Source organism: Mercenaria mercenaria, chromosome 7 (assembly GCF_021730395.1).
Source record: "Mercenaria mercenaria strain notata chromosome 7, MADL_Memer_1, whole genome shotgun sequence".
Taxonomy (NCBI): domain Eukaryota; kingdom Metazoa; phylum Mollusca; class Bivalvia; order Venerida; family Veneridae; genus Mercenaria; species Mercenaria mercenaria.
The window spans coordinates 12570302-12587137 of NC_069367.1; positions in this window are offsets into that span (position 1 = coordinate 12570302).

Sequence of the window (16836 nt, forward strand, 5' to 3'; positions counted from 1 at the left end):
GTGGACTTAGAAAAACAAAACACTTAGTTATTACTAAACAACTACAAAATTAAAATTCCATTTGCAAATACAGGTGCTAGAGTAAAGAAATTTGCTGTGACGGGCGTATATTGTGACATTCTTGCACTCTTGTTTAACTTTGAATTTTTGGTTAAATTTTTTGATAAAGTCAAATATCTCTGTAACTATCAAAGCTATTGACTTGAAACTTAGAATATTTATTTACCATCAAAGTCTACACCAGGAGAAGCAATCCCCATAAGTCTGACTTGAATTTTGACAGAATTATGCCCCTTTTTAACCTAGAATGTTTTTGTTAAAATTTTTGATAAAGTCAAATATCTCAGTTACTATTAAAGTTTTTTACTTGAAACTTAAAATAGTTATTTACTATCAAAATCTACACCAGGAGAAACAATCTCCATTACTTTGATTTGAATTTTGAAGAGTTATGTCCCTTCTTAACTTGGGATTTTTTTTACTGGCAAAGCTCTTAATTCAGAGGCAAGCACTGAGAAAAGTCGAGCGCGCTGTCTTACGGACAGCTCTTGTTATTATTATTATTACTGTTGTTGTTGTTATTACAACAAATTTGTACAACACACCCACACGGTCAAAGAGATCAATTAGGCGAAAGGTCAAAAAGGCACAGTGTATGTTATCCAGTTACTTTTATACGTTCTTTATAACCCTTAATCCCAATTCATCGCCCTTCAATCATATTTTCGCACATTTGTGTTTTTATCTTTTGTTCTTTTCAAAAGGCTGTGTCATAACGAACAGAGCGATACGAATTGAACACTTTTAACACAATGAATGTCCATGCATTTGGCTACCTACCAGCGCTGAGAAACCAACATATATTTAGGTAAGTGTTTTAGTTAATTTGCATGATGAGGTATTTATAAAAGTATTTTGTGCTTATATGTCATTCTGTAAAATACACTTATACCATATCCTAAGAACAGGTCTAGGAAAATGGTATATTTACAGATTATCTGTAAATTTACAGATAATCTATAATTTATACAGATTTTTCGATCTATAAATTTACAGATCAAATGTTTGAAAACTGCTAAAATCATACTTGGACTCAAAATCGCAGCTTGAAATTAATTGATTTACTTATGGTACGCATAAATAAAGGCCAGTTGTAACTTTCAGTCATTTCTGTTGACTTTGATTTTTTGAAAATGCCAAAAATTCAAAGTCAATAAAGAATGGCTGAAACTCAACAATGATGTTAATTTGTGCATACTGTAAATAAACCAATTAATTTCAAGCTGCGGTTTTGTGAATAAATGTAATTTCATCAATTTTCATACACACAATCTGTACATTTATAGATCGAAAAATCTGTGAATTTATAGATTATCTGTAAATACAGATAATCTGTAAATATACCACTTTCCTTGACCTGAAGAATGTGGAACCGTACTTTTATTTTGCCTAAATCATTCTAATCAGGAACTTACAAATATGATTTAATGATTACATATATATATTTTGTATTTTGATATTTGATATTTTTCATTTTAACCGTTTTTACATTACATGTTAAATGTTTTATGAGATCTACGGATCGTTGGGTCTTGAGTTTGATCCCCGGGCAAGGTTTATGATCTCCATCACGATTTGATAGAAGAGATGGTGATATCTAAAATCATACGTCTTTTTACAGCAACTTAAGGAGGACATATTAGTACTGCTATAGAATCCAGGAACACTTGTTTATTTTTGATGTCTTCTGTTTTTATTGATTTGAATCCATTTTACATTTTTAGATCGACTATTCAAAGAATAGTAAAGCTATTGGACTCGCCCATGTGTCGACGTCCGCGTCCGCGTCCGTGTACCGATTTGGTTGAATTTTTGTATGTAAGCTGGTATCTCAGTAACCACTTGTGGATTGAAACTTCATACAATTATTTACTTTGATAATTGACTTGCATTGCACAGGTTCCATAACTCTATTTTGCTTATTTCTTTTACAAAATTATGCCCCTTTTTCGACTTAGAAATGTTTGGTGAAGATTTTGTATGTGAGCTGATATCTCAGTACCCACTGATGGGAATGGATTGAAACTCCACACACTTGTTCACTGTCATCTTTCTGACATGCACTAAGCAGGTCTCATAACTCTAATTTGCATTTTTACAAAATTATGCCCCCTTTTTTCACTTAGCGCAGTTAAGTTTGGTTAAGTTTTTGTATGTAAGCTGGTATCTCAGTATTCACTAATGGGAAAGGATTGAAACTCCACACACTTGTTCACTGTCATCTTTCTGACATGCACTAAGCAGGTCTCATAACTCTAATTTGCATTTTTACAAAATTATGCCCCCTTTTTTCACTTAGCGCAGTTAAGTTTGGTTAAGTTTTTGTATGTAAGCTGGTATCTCAGTATCCACTTATGGGTATGGATTGAAACTTCACACATTTGTTCACTGTCTTGATCTGACATGCTATGTGCAGGTCCCATAACTCTACTTTTCATTTTTACAAAATTATGTCCCTTTTTCAACTTAGCAGTTTTTGGTTAAGTTTTTGTATGTAAGCTGGTATCTCAGTATCCACTAATGGGAAAGGATTGAAACTTCACACACTTGTTCACTGTCATGATATGACATGCAGTGCAAAGGTTCAATACCTCTACTTTGCATTTTTTACAAAATTATGCCCCTTTTTCAACAAATTTGTTTTTCTTTAAATTCTTATATGTAAGTTGGTATCTCAGTACCCACTAATGGGAATGGATTGAAACTTCACACACTTGTCCACTGTCATGAGCTGATAAGCACTGTGCAGGTTCTATAGCCCTGTTTCCCATTTTTACAGGATTATGCCCCTTTTTAGACTTTCGTATTCATTCAGTTGACAAGGCTGTTGAATAGTCTATCGTTGCTGTCCTGCGACAGCTCTTGTTTAATATTCTGTAATATTAGAATAATTGTATGATGTTATGCTTATTCTAGACGGATTTTATCTTGATGAGGTAAGGGCTCGGTTCTCTGGTGGCCAGCTGGTTAAAGTCGCTGACACTGGTTAAAGTCGCTGACTTCACTTTTGTCATTGTGTTTGAGCCCATTTTCTGTCAGTCTATGAGAAAGCCGTCTCACTGGTATTCGCCCAAGGTCAGTGGATCTACCAAGTTTTCACCATAACTTGCTCGGAGAGGCATCTTACAAGACATTTAGACCATACATAAAGGTGTAGCCAATGGTTTTGATATACTTGGTGCCAATGAAAAAAAGCTAGCGTTACGTTATTACGGCAATTCCGTGCCCTAAGTGGGTATTGGCTTAACAATTTCTGTGCTGACATGAGAGTGTTCCAGATTTGGAGTGCCAGTAACTAATGCGGGTACTTTATTTCCAGTTATGATATATTTAAACGTAACTTCCAGTTATTTGAATGTCGGATAGAATGCCAATACTCGGTTATTGTGCAAGCTTCAGGCTATGGGCATCAGTTATAAAATTCAATTTTGTACAACTATGTTATCTAAAATAGGTTGTATGATAATATACATAATATTAAACGGTTTTGGGGTGTCTTAAATTTGTTTTTCTCAATTTTTACCTCGACTGTACGAAGTGAACTGATGTTGCAAATATGTATATTTATCTCAGTTATTTGCAACATTAGGATTCGTTTCTTTTTGTAGAATTGAAATTAATTTACATGACGATTTTGTGTTAAAGCTCGACGATACAAAGTATATGGAGAGCTATCCTACTCTCCTCGACATTAGTGTTGACATTCATACCATGGTCTAATTTTTATTAGATGCATTTTTTCTTTATCTCGGATTTGCTTTCAATATAAAATCGTTTGCCTCATTCCCACCCGCGTCATATGACACAAGGGCCAAAACTCTCGCACCATTATTTCATGAATTATGTCCCCTTTTTCTTAGAATACCAGATTAAAATTCTAATGCACTTTCACTCTATCACTAAAGGATTTGTTTAAAATTTAAAATTGTTAATATACATCTTCATCCCCATCATTCAACGCAAGGTCAATAACTCTAGAACCGGTATTGCGTTAATCATTCACCCTTTTTTGCTTAAAATTCCAGGATATATTTGATACACTTTCACTATATCTCTGTTTTTACTGAATTGATTTGATTCAAACTAAGGAGAGTTGTTCCTCATTATCATCATACAACACAAGATCCATGACTCTTGTACCAATATCCCCTGTTACCTAGACTTTCGGGTTTAATTTGATGTACTTTCACTATAGCTTTGTTATGACTAAAAAAATTTGATTTCAACATATGTTATTAATGATATCGTTTGACACCTAACTCTGGCTCAAATATTTCATGAATAAGATCTATGCCCCCTTTTGTACTAAGAATTTCAGGTTAAAGTTGTGCTGCACTGCCTGCCCTTTGTCTCGATTATGATTAAATGGTTTTCATTAAAACTTAATTGTTTCATATAATCACCAAAGTTATATGAGACAGGCTGAAATATTTCATGAATTATGTCCCTTTCATACTTAGAAAGTCTATTTTATTTTTTGTTTCACTTTATTTCTCTGCTTTTTACTAAATAGACCTCAAACTTTAATTGTAAGCCGACATTACCATTGCGGACATTTATCTCTCCAGTGCTAGCTTTAGGCTACTCTGATGCACCATATTTCACTATTGCTCGTTGCAGACCTGAAGCGGTCTTCTGCGCATGTCCGGAAGTGATTATCTATTGGGGCACACGGCAAAAATACGCAAATAATTGTATGTCCGCACGCATTTAGTGTATAATATGTATAATATATTGACTAAAGGTTAGGGTTAATATTACCATAGTTATAAAATATATACATGAAATAATCTTTTCTTTCAAATTGCTTGAATCCGGTATATACCTGAGTCTCTGATTTATACAGGCGCTCCAGGTCTACAGTGAGTCACAGTATTTCACTATCTAGCACGCGCACGTCTTGTTGAATTTTGTGTAATAATTATGGTTTGTTTTCCACTTTGCTATGATTTAGGACTACTTATCAAGAAAAATAACTTAATTTAAAGTAAGACTTGACAAAATTTGTTCAGAATCTGGTTCAAATGTCTTTGTAACTTATGTTTAGATAAATAGGCAGTTCTCTCCCTAGGGTCTTCTGTAAGGGCTGTTGAATGTCGCTTCGTTGAATCACTTGTCTTTGACGTCTCTGTGATTAAGAAAGAAGCACCCCAAGTGATGTGGACTCACCATTTATTCATAGCCATTGAACGCAGTGCCCGTGCATTCTCCTGCCCCAACAGAGCAAGCAGCAGCCATTGAGGTAACATTTGTTTTAGATAATTAGTTTTGGCAGTTTAAACAGATTTATGTACAAGACTTGCATATTCCATCAAAAAACGTCGTCTTTTCTTTATACACATCTTCTTAATGAAAATGGTAGCATGAAACGGTTGTTTTTGTCACTTTTAGGGGTGTTTTAACAACAGAGTAAACGTGCTCACGTGCTGTTAAAACGTCTTTTTAGCTCCACTATTCGGAGAATAGGGGTGCTATTTGACTCGCGTCGGCGTCGGCGTGAGCTTTCTTGGTTAAAGTTTTTCGGCAACCTTTGTTTGTTGTTTTTTTAGCTCGACTATTCGAAGAATAGGGGAGCTATCCTACTCGGCCCGGTGTCGGCGTGAGCGTTAGCGTGAGCGTAAGCGTCACACAAATGTTAAAGTTTGCGTACCACCCCAAATATTTTCAAAGTTCATTGAGATATTGCTCTCATATTTTGCATACTTGTTTACCATCATGACCCCAGTCTGTAAAAAGGAGGAGGCAACTCTGTCAAGCATTTTGACTGAATTATGGCCACTTTTCGACTTAGAATAAATGTTAAAGTTTGCGTACCACCCCAAATATTTTCAAAGTCCATTGTCATATTGCTTTCATATTTTGCATACTTGTTTACCATCATGACCCAAGTCTGTAAAAAGGAGGAGGCAACTCTATCAAGCATTTTGACTGAATTATGGCCCCTTTTCGACTTATAATAGAATAAATGTTAAAGTTTGCGTACCACCCCATATATTTTCAAAGTCCATTGAGATATTGCTTTCATATTTAGCATACTTGTTTACCATCATGACCCCAGTCTGTAAAAAGGAGGAGGCAACTCTATTAAGCATTTTGACTGAATTATGGACCCTTTTCGACTTAGAATAAATGTTAAAGTTTGCGTACCACCCAAATATTTTCAAAGTCCATTGAGATATTGCTTTCATATTTTGTATACTTGTTTACCATCATGACCCAAGTCTGTAAAAAGGAGGAGGCAACTCTATCAAGCATTTTGACTGAATTATGGCCCCTTTTCGACTTAGAATAAATGTTAAAGTTTGCGTACCACCCTAAATATTTTCAAAGTCCATTGAGATATAGCTTTCATATTTTGCATACTTGTTTACCATCATGACCCCAGTCTGTAAACAGGAGCAGACAACTCTATCAAGCATTTTGACTGAATTATGGCCCCTTTTCGACTTAGAATATGCTTATTGTTATGTTAATGTTTTACTCATCGCTTATATTATACTATCAAGCACTGAGAATAGTCGAGCGCGCTGTCAACTGACAGCTCTTGTTTTGTTACTATTGATTATAGCTTACTGTAACTTCACATTAACATTGTTCAGCATGCAAACAAAGTATTGCTGGTGCTAGGCCCATTATACCCAAGGTCAAGGTCACCAAGGTGTTATACTTAGGTTATTTTTAAGGTTAAAAGTTTTTTGGTAACCTTTGTTTTCTGTCATATCAGATTTTTCTGTGTTACTATTGCTTATATCTTACTGTAACTTCACATAAACATTGTCCAGCATACAAACAACGTATATGCAGGGGAGGGGCCCATTATACCCAAGGTCAAGGTCACCAAGTCGTTATACTTGGAATTATTTTCATGTTAATTTCTTTCGAAAGCTTCGTCTATAGACATATCTTTGGTACTTTAAAAGATATTCTTGCATAAAAACTACTTTTTTCACTGGATCCGCCCATGTATAAACGGGAGAAAAGTCGTGTGCAAACAAGGCAATTCACGTGCTGTTAATACATGATTTTTATTTTTGAAATGCTTTGCCAGGGATATATGTATGTATTTTTACGCACACTAATATTTGGCATCTGCGTCTTGTTTCTTCCTTAACAACCTCATCTTGTAGCATTATAGATACAATGTAATCCATAGTATGTTTAGCTGTACCTGTTTCCAACCCCAAACGTACTGCCCCCATCAATGTACGCACTAGCTTCTCTTAGAGTTCACTCCCTTTACAAAGCGTCTGTTCAGTTATTGTAAATAACTGTGAATAAATAAGTATCGCGTGTAACTTGTGCTATTGTTCGTTTTTAGGTATTATATTTATGATTTTGGTAAGTATTAGTCGGTATGTTTTTATCTAATTTCTCGAAGAATTTATATAAACAGCTTGGAAACTTGACACTACGTTCGTACTTATCCGTACTCCAACTGCGTGTCCGTACTCAATATAACTCGAATGCAAAGTTATTATTCTTGAAATAGTGATCGAGTCCACCAAATTGTGAAATGATATGAACAGTTATTGGTAATTTTATGTTTGTAATAATGAGAGATAAAAAAATCACTTAGAACCCTTCAGGATGTGCTTTTGATAGTGTTGTTTATTTCCGGGCCCTGGATACGGATATTTAAAACATGTTTACCGTTTCCAAGAACAACAGGAATGGTAAATAAAAAATGTACCGGAATCGTCAAGTCATCACATATGAAAACAATACATAAATCGTCGTAAAATATTTTTTATGCAAGAATAGCGACAATACACGTTTGTTTTGTGTATTAACGTCTGCAGAAGCCCTTGGGATATGTTGCAAACAATCCCGCGGGCTTCTGCAGACGTTTATACACAAAAAACGGGTATTATCCCTACAATGACTTGAAATTAAAAACATTTCTGTATAATCATCATCTGCATGTGTGGTTATAATCCCCATAAGTCTAATTGTACTTTTGACAGAATTATGCCCCTTTCATACTTAAAGTTTTTTGGCAATCTTCGCTTTCTGGATAAAACTTTAGTACAATATAAGATAATAACTTGAAACTTAAAATGGTTCTTTATCATTATCATCTGCATGTGTGGTAACAATCCCCATAACTCTGATTTGGATTTTTTGACCAAATTATGCCCCTTTCATACTTATTATATATATATATATATATTCATTTTACTGTCAAATCGCCGAATAGTGGAGCGCGCTGACTTAGGGATAGCTCTTGTTATATATGAGCGGTTCGTGGCAAAGCTTAGACGCATGACCACCCCGAAACATATAATTAAAAATGTGACGTCAACGTGATAAAACGACACAGACATTCCCGCACATTTCATGGAAATTTGGTAACGTTGAGGGACAATATATTTGTCATGTTTTACGCTAGAATAGCGTAAGCGCATGTTCATTTCGTGTTATAACATCTTCAGAATCCCTCGGGATACGTTGGTGCCCTCGGCCTACCAGGCTCGGGTACCTACCAATCACTAGAGACTCTGCAGATGTTATAACACGAAAACATATGCGTTATCCGACGAAATAAGGATCTTTTAACTAAACTATACTAAGTATATGGAGAGCTATTTTACACATCCCTGTGTCGGCGTCCGCGTCTGCGTCTGCGTCTTCGTCCAGATTTCTGGCTTAAGTTTCAGTGTAGTTTTCACTTCAGCTCTGTAATTGTAATTACTTAATGATTTGTTGTCTTTTTTTTTCAAAGCTAAAACATTTTTTCCTGATAACCATCCTTATCATATGACAAATTGTCAAAAATACAACTATTTAATATCTTAAATTACGAGCTCTATTATATAATATCCTTATTTCTATAGTCTGATATCAATAATGATTTTTATCGTGATTACTTGATTAATGGTACGAAGATCAATAGTCAAGACCAGTTACAAGAAAGCGGGCTATGTATGTCAATATCGTCTTAAGGTACACAAGTCCTGTTATATAAGCGTTGTATTGCACGTGTTGGACAGATCGCTGTTCTGAGGACACAAAGATAAAACGTTTTGTTCAGTATCAACGAATATTCAAATAAAGCGCGCGCGAGAACACCAACGTTAACACACTTTCTTTCCGAACATGTTATACTTTTTGAGAATTTTAGAGGTTTCATATAGTAATTGTGGCATCCGTCCATCCGTACGTACGTTCATTCGTTCGTCCAGAATTCGTGACCGGTCTGTAACTTTGTCATCCATCAAATGATTCTAATATTAGTTTTCACAAATGTTTCCAATAAAAAGACGGTGTGTCATGCGCAAGACCCAGGCTCCCAACTTAAATGTCAAGGTCACGCTTGCCACTTAGTAGGTCAAGGCCAAAAGGACTTTTTCCTGTCCGGTTTGTACATCAGTCATCTATAATGGGATTTTAAAATTACTTTGCGGAAATGTTCCCCATAAACAGACGATAAGTTATGTGCAAAACCAATAACCTTACTTCAAAGGTCAAGGTCAGTAGTGCTTCGGTCCGTTCCATTACTCTGTCATCGTTGAAGCGATTTTAATATTACTTGTCAAAAATGTATCCCATAATTAGACAATGTGTCATTCACGTCACCAAATCCCCTAGCTTAAAGGTCAAGGTCACACTTGAACGTCAATGCTCAATAGGAATTTTTTTCCTGTGCCATTCATAACTCTGTCATCCATAAAAAGATATTAATATTTTTGTACATATGTTCCTCAGAATGAGACAACTTGTCATGCACAACACCCAGGCCCCTAGCTTAAAGATCAAGGTCACACTCGAAGGTCAAAGGTTAAAGGGCTTTTTCTATGTTATTACTTACCACTTCCATTAAAATGAAGCATTATGGGGGTAAATAATTTAAAAAAGTGTTATTGGCAAAGTATATCGGCCCGGATGATCCTGTTAAATTAGTTTTAGAAAAAAATACAGACAGGGGCTTCTGTTTCACCTGATAAAATGAAAAAAAAGTCAAGAAAATGTTTACTCACCTACAATGCATTTTAAAAATCAATAGAACTACATAAAAGCTTCTAAAGACATAGAAATAAATAGCATGTATTACCAATAAAAGATTCATTTTTATACGCTCGAAGGGACGTATTATGTTATACCCCCAGTGTCCGTCTGTCCGTCCGTTAGCAATTTCATGTCCGCTCTGTAACTCTTGAACCCCTTGAAGGATTTCAAAGAAACATGACACAAATGTTCACCACACCGAGACGACGTGCAGAGCGCGTGTTTCGGATGTCTCGCTTCAAGATCAAGGTCACGCTTAGGGGGTCAAATGTCATACCAGTTTGTTTCGTGCCCGTTCTGTAACTCTTAAACTGCTTGAAGGATTTCAAATAAACTTGTCACAAATGTTCACCACACCGATGCAGAGTGCATGTTTTGGATGACTCGCTTCATGGTCAAGTTCACACTTAGGGGTCAATGGTCATATATGACGTTGCTTTGTGTATATCACTCTTCATTGCAGTGCTCTTGTTTTTATTTGGCAGATCCCTTTTTTGTTAATTTACAATTAAAACATGAATTACTTCCCTTTTATGTTACTATAAATAGTTTATTATGAAACTTTTTTTATTCTTGGCCGAAGGGAAAACGGAGACCACTTTTCTGTGGTACAACATGGGTTGTACCTCCAATTTTAGGTGAATTTTGACATACCTGTACCTGGTAAAGATTTTTTTGTGGACTTAGAATTTTTTATTGAATTTCTTTAATTTTTTGTTCCTGTCCTTTGGGCTACAACAATCTAGATCTTAAAATTTTGCTCCCAACCTCTGATGTAACCCTTCGGACGTATATTGCCCCGCTTTTGGAGCTCTTGTCTTATATGTTTAAGGCACTGATCTCCAGATCGTACGACAAAAAAAAAAGAACAAGAAAACTTCTAGATATAAAACAATTTATTTCTATATACATCGTATCTTAAGAAGGCTTTGAAACCCAGTTACGTTATATGTTACGGAAACACATAAGGATAAGTTCAAGCCACTATTATAATAAGTTAATAACCTTATTATATGTAACGATAGTTAAGTTCGTAATCCTCCGTTATGTATTTGTCAAGAACGCAGGGAAATTTCTATTGCCGCCGCGGCCCGAGTTCGATTCCAAACACGGACATGTTTTTTTTCTTTTGATTTCGCATTTTTAAGATAGTTTAGAAACAAAAATGTGTGTTCTCATATTAATGATATGACCAAACATCAATTTTAAAGAACGATCATTTTAGCCAAAATCTGAAGGTCAGTGCCTTTGAAATGTTATAGTTCATTTTATCGAGAACTTGCATTTCTTGCAAAAGAACTTTTCATCAAACCGGCACCTCACATGAGCATATACAGTATTCAAATTACTTGAAAATCTTTCGAGATAAGTTATGTAGACTGGTATCGCCTCAAATATTCCGCCGTTTTTTGGCATTTTTCTTTAAAAGTTGTGCACATAAAACGAAGTAGAGATTTGCGGGTTACAAAGTACACGTCCATAAACCTGTGCATTTTGTGATTTCGTCAGTCGTGCTCTGAAAATAATTAGACTTGTACATGCATTTTATTTTCAAATAATAAATTAAAGTTAGACATGAGTAACATGCAAAGTAACATGAAAAATGGTGACGAAGATGAAACGTAACATACACAGTATGCAATGAGAGAAATACAAAATGGAGAATTAAACGAATAAATGACCATATTAATATCCTAAGGTACTAGAGTGTACTACTGCGCATGACATGCATAATGTACATGGCAGTTAATTTTTTTTTCGACAAAAAACAAGAACTGTATATTTTCATTGTTCAGTAGTCTAAATTACATGCAAACAAATTTTACCTACAACCTGATACACTTGTTGGATGGTTTGTTGGTCACAATTATAACATCTCTCCTTATAGTAAGTTTATTTTCAATATTCCATTAGGCCAAATGATCCATGAGGACGTACATGATATATGGCAAGACAGTGTAAAACATAATTATACAGCTTAGTTCCAAATCTAGACAGACCGGACAAAAGTACCAAACTTTGCACAGAGGTAGCTTAGACTTAAACAAGACCCCCGGCTGCAAGGGCCAAGGTCACAGCTCCTTGGAACTCCACTTATATAAAAGGCTAGTCTGTAGTTTGTGCTGTATGACGGGTCTATATTCAACGCAGCTTTGCTGGTCTAATTCATTAACTCGCATTACGTCATTTTGTTTGATTTTCCCAGGAGTGTTACTTGTACAGCCTTATATAAGTTTGTCTTGCCATGGGCATGTGTTTGACCTAATGATATTGGAGACGGTTCTATATTCAACGCAGCTTTGCTGGGCTAATTCATTAACTCGCATCACGTCTAATGAATATAGAAGCAATGTGCTTGATTTTTCCAAGAAGTGTTACTTGTAGAGCCTTATATAATTTTGTCTTGCCATGGGCATGTGTTTGACCTAATGATATTGGAGACGGTTCTATATTCAACGCAGCTTTGCTGGGCTAATTCATTAACTCGCATCACGTCTAATGAATATAGAAGCAATGTGCTTGATTTTTCCAAGAAGTGTTACTTGTAGAGCCTTATATAATTTTGTCTTGCCATGGGCATGTGTTTGACCTAATGATATTGGAGACGGTTCTATCTATATTCAACGCAGCTTTGCTGGGCTAATTCATTAACTCGCATCACGTCTAATGAATATAGAAGCAATGTGCTTGATTTTTCCAAGAAGTGTTACTTGTAGAGCCTTATATAATTTTGTCTTGCCATGGGCATGTGTTTGACCTAATGATATTGGAGAACCTCTCATGTTCGTTAGTGTTATTAGTCACGAGAATGTTGGAGTCACGATAGTTTCCAGAATTTTGTTATAAATGTGCAGTGTACTCGAATCAATTCTTCGTCTGCAGTTAACTAGTTTAAAGCAAGAGATAGGACTTCTAACGTTTGCAGAATTTTATTTTTAACTTTTACGGTGTATTTTATATTCTCCGGTAGGAAAAGTAGACGGATTTGTTGGTGAAAATATATTCATGGAAACCAACGTTTCAGAGTTGCCCCAGAATATCAGTGATGTTGTTATTAATTTTGATTAAAGCGCTGCTCCGCGGCTATTCAAATTCAGTTGTGTGTATGTAGTTCAATAACATTAAACTTGCACAGGGCGCCTTTTAATATTTGGACGTTCAACATGTCCCTGTGTCAAGTTTAATCGAATGTCAGCCATTTGCATAGCACAGATTACGACTTTATTTTATTGAAGTGTAATGTAGGAAAACTCTCAAACACGTGAAACATTGGTTTACCGTAACTAAAACTGCACCACCAATCACTTCCCCGGCGCATTTCACAGAAACTTCTAGCGTAATTTATTGAAATATCACGAACAATACAACACCGAATAAATATATAGAATCAGTTATACATGCTTAGACGAAAACAAATACGTTTAGCCTACGACACTTGTAAAAATCTGCGGCCATTATTTAACGCATGGGTACCGCCGAACGCATGTGGACTAGCCTTTTAAACTGCTTTGATAGGACTTTACAACTAATTTAAGTAACTTTTAATAAAATTACAACCAATAAATGCTGATTACACCCATCGACTATAAACATATGCATACTATCGTCGCACCACATAATTTTACGCACACCTATTTCGACGCCATTTTTGTTTTGACCTCGTTCTCGATTAACTTGGGGTTTCCGATGACGTAGTAACTCGGTGTAATGACAGAAAACATCATGGTTAATTTTACCGATAAAAAAGTTGGAAAGTTTAGGATATGAAGATATTTATCAAGTTACATTTACCCTATACATGATTTTTAATGTTTCTACTAAATTAAATGTAAATTTTCATCCATTTTAAAAGCGTCACTGTGGAAGCTTAGATTAAAAAAGTTACTGGAAATGTTGTTGTACGTCTGCAGCCGACTTTGGTGCTATCAAGGTCACATCACTGCCATGTGACATATGTAGTCGCACTATTTTATGCACTGTTTTGGAAGGTGTACGGATTATATATCAATGCGATCATTTCTACTCACTTCATTTTTTTTTCTCTTGTCAAGTAGGCTGCGAACACTGGGTTCATCTAAAGTTTTGTATAAAACAAAATGTACCCAATTCCTCTGTAAACACTGCAGTCCAGAAAAATGAAAGAAAAAACAGGAGACAGTGTGTATTAAAAAAGCAGAGTGATTATTTATGTTCTTAGCCCCTTATGTTCGTGAATGTTTAAATGTTTTCAGATTTATTTGTATCATTTGGCCTTGATATTGATGACCTACTTGCATCTGCTTTTGTGTCAAGTTACATTGCAGCGTCCATGACAGTTATGGTGTAGCACATTACTTACAGTGATTGCACAAATATTTAAGCCAATCAAAAGCTTCGTAACAAGTATCATGTAAGGTGCGTCGAAATAGGTGTGTTAGAAAAAAGTATGGCCGACCACACTAGTTGTTGCTTACCTTTTGATTTCTGGCAGTCAGTTGTTTAGAATAAGATGTTATTGGTATGATTCAATGCATAAAAGGTTTGTGCACATGCAACATCTAATAGAGTCACGTATGTTACTGAATGAAAAAGCGCGGCCATGTTGCTTGTTATGTGCGTCGAAACTGGTGAGTCTTGGAGACATAGACACTACGTTAGTAACGGGCCGCATTTTTTTTCAAATCCGACCGTGAGAATATTTTTTCGTCTAAAATTAATCTTTATAATAAAGAAGATTTGACAGTTCGTGTTGTGTTGTGGAAGTGACTGGATGTAAATTTCATTTTCAAAGTGCGTACTGATCTTCAATAACTTCAGTAAGACAGTATGTTCAACGGATGTGTAAATTAGGTTTCTTTGTCCGTTGTTGGTATTTAGCTATCGCTTTCAAGTCACTTCGACCGTGAACTTGTAAAACCTTCCGCAAGAACTTTTGCGGAAAGCTCTACCGGGAAATTCATACTTTCGATAAAACGTCGGACTATATGAAATGTCAAAATCGTAAAATATTGAAGTCCGACGTTTATTTATAGAACTAGTGTGTATGCAACCCATGATTACAATAGGTAACAGTTAACGGCCACACGCCACACTTAGCACGCAAAACCACAGGTATTTTATATAGAAATTTATATGAAATAGACTCTCTTTTGACAGGCGGCACTGTTCATAGTCAGGATTTTCATGCTTTTTCAATGGCAATTTAAGGTTAAAAGGTAGGACTGGAGCAGGTCCTTAACTATCCGAAGAGCAGGAAACGGTTTACAGAGTGATATATACCTATGGATATCTAATAATCAAGATTTTGCCCCTGTTTGGAAATGGTTGTATTGTTTTAATTCTAACAAGGAAAATGAATCGTGGACATACAACATCTTACATTTTACTTCTTCGACTATTTCTGACTTTGAAGTGGCTCGCGTTTTCCGAGAGCATTTAACGCTAAATCCGATCGTCTGCAAAATACAGCACACAATGGCCTCTACTGGAGTATACGCGTCGTCGTGGACGTTAGCCGTTATTTCGCCGTAAAACCTAACTCATTCATTCATTATTTATGTTAGAAATAATATATAAGATAACCATATATTAACATATCGAGTGTAGACCGAGTGAATTATCCACGAAGCGTGTAACCGACTCGTATTGTTGCGATATACTAAAAGTTTAAGTATACATGGTTCTGCGATATATTATTTCGATTCTAATATGTTTTTTTATGTAAACACGTAGATGGAATGGGGAAGCACTACTTCTTGCCGCATGTACGTCGCCAAATGTTGTAGTCGACGTGTTGCCAACGCATTACTGTGCTAACAACGTTGAGATACGGGAAGTAACACGCCCCGCGGAATAACTTAGGAATGTGTAGATGGGGCATTGTCTAATGGGCTTCCTAGGCTGTTTAAATTATGATCCCAGGGTCAATATTGACTTCGTCGTGTAGTCCCTTGATTAAACATAGATTTCTATGCACACTTGGCATTCTTCTTGAGATTTTAGCGCTAATTACGGAGATAAAATAGTGGATTTTTGTTTGTGATGCTCATAGCTTAGCTCAAAAAGTATATGGCCTGGAGTAATGAATCCTTTATTCAAAATGTTTGTTGAGGCTATACCCACTTAAGACTGCAAATATGTGAAATTTTGCCCCTTATTTGTGATATAATGTACCAGTGGGGACACACCCTGTCTCCTACAGACGTATTATAGTTTATATAAAAGTAACACACACGCAAATCCCATCCCCTTTTGTTCTTTTACTTTTTCTGCTGTAGGGATTCAGTTCTTTATGAGAATATAAGTCTATGAAAATCTGATTGTCTCGAAAATGTCGAAGTAACGTCATTAATGCTTAGGTAACATTTTATCTGTGATGCGTCTTCAGAACCCGTGCACTGCCTGTATCCACCTTTCCGTGCGGCCTCCGTGCTGACACAGGAGACGGCAGTGCGATTTTCACACGGATTCACGGGCTCCGCAGCCTCTACGATTTTGTTCAGCGAAAAGTTACAAATTTGAAAAAAAAATTGCAAGCCCGTAGACATGTCGCAGCTGGCATTTCACAATACCCGCACGGGCATCGCTAGGAAGCCGCGCGCTGATCGTGCATTTTCCGTGGACATGGTGTCCAAAAGAAATCGTATGGAGATTATAGACTCGTAGGACCTTCGCACGCGGCATCGCACAGCAACTCGTGAGACCTTCGCACGCGGCATCGCACAGCTGCTGCAATTTGCCGCTTGCTGCCCGTGTAGTACTCGTGAAATCGCACGGATATTGAGCAATCAT